This window comes from Myotis davidii, unplaced genomic scaffold (assembly GCF_000327345.1).
Source record: "Myotis davidii unplaced genomic scaffold, ASM32734v1 scaffold681, whole genome shotgun sequence".
NCBI classification, from domain to species: Eukaryota; Metazoa; Chordata; class Mammalia; order Chiroptera; family Vespertilionidae; genus Myotis; species Myotis davidii.
Window position 1 is genome coordinate 1,134,538 of NW_006291551.1, and position 1,375 is coordinate 1,135,912.

A 1,375-nucleotide genomic window follows, 5' to 3' on the forward strand; every position below is an offset into this window, starting at 1 on the left:
GTATCTTTTGTCCGCTTTTGCTGTTTTTCTGGGCCTGGAGCTGAAACATAACTGAGGCCTAGATGCTATCTCTAGGGAGGAAAGATCAGAGTGTCTCAACTACATGACCAGCTGACCAGTGATATTCTAAGGGAGGAAAGGTTACCCTAGGGCAATGATGGTGAACCTTTTGAGCTCGGCGTCAGCATTTTGAAAAACCCTAACTTAACTCTGGTGCCGTGTCACATATAGAAATTTTTTGGTATTTGCAACCATAGTAAAACAAAGATTTATATTTTTGATATTTATTTTATATATTTAAATGCCATTTAACAAAGAAAAATCAACCAAAAAAATGAGTTCGCGTGTCATAGGTTCGCCATCACTGCCCTAGGGGCAAAGTCCTTGTTTTCCCAGTTTTTTTTTTTTTTGAAGTACAATTTCCATTTATTTTTTCCCCAGAGAACTTTTCTTCACTCCTTAAAGACTTAGCTCCTCACATGGGCTTTGGTGGAGGTCATGTGGCAGCACCCGCAGGTCTAAATCAGGGTGGGGGTGTTCGGTCCTTCCGGGCTTCATGAGAATGGTTCCTGACTACCTTGCTGTGAATGGCACAGCTCACACAGTAATGCAGCTTCACACACAGCTTGGGAAGCACATAGGCGTCGAAGACACTTGCTTCGGAGAAATCCCTAATGCTGCAGCCTCTATTATGTTTTGAATGATAAACTTTTTTTAAGTATGTTTTTATTGATTTCAGAGAGGAAGGGAGAGGGAGAGAGAGATGGAAACATCAATGATGAGAGAGAATCATTGATCGGCTGCCTCCTGTACGCTGCACACTGGGGATCGAGCCTGCAACCCGGGCATGTGCCCTGACCGGAAATCGAACACTTGACCTCCTGGTTCATAGGTTGACACTCAACCACTGAGCCATGCCAGCCGGGCATGACAAACTTCTTAATGGCCTTGTCCTTGGGCACGCAATGGGCACAGTTGCTGCAATGAATAAGCTGCACATGGCCTCGACCTTTTTTGGCACGACTGTTATTTATTCCTTCTTTTCTTGGTCATCTTGGAAACGAGGACCCAAGAGAGTTGTTTTCCCAGTTTTGTCCACCTTCTGTACCTGGCCTATCATCCTTGCTCTGCTCATGTCTGTCTAACTGCCTACCACAGTACAAAAAATAATAATAAGAGATTTAAGAAACATAACCCAAATGTAGATCTGGACCTTGTTCTGCAACAGATTGCTTTGTAAAAAGACATGTTAAGATAGTGGGGAAAATTGCACTTGAGCCAAAACCGGTTTGGCTCAGTGGATAGAGCGTTGGCCTGTGGACTGAAGGGTCCCAGGTTCGATTCCGGTCAGGGGCATGTGCCTGGGTTGCGGGCA

The 1,375-nt window shown here is 44.7% G+C and overlaps 1 pseudogene; it reads right to left on the reverse strand.

The window, feature by feature from the left end:
- Positions 1–396: 396 nt before the first annotated feature.
- Positions 397–1,053, reverse strand: LOC102765606 (annotated as a pseudogene).
- Between the last annotated feature and the right edge of the window lie 322 nt (positions 1,054–1,375).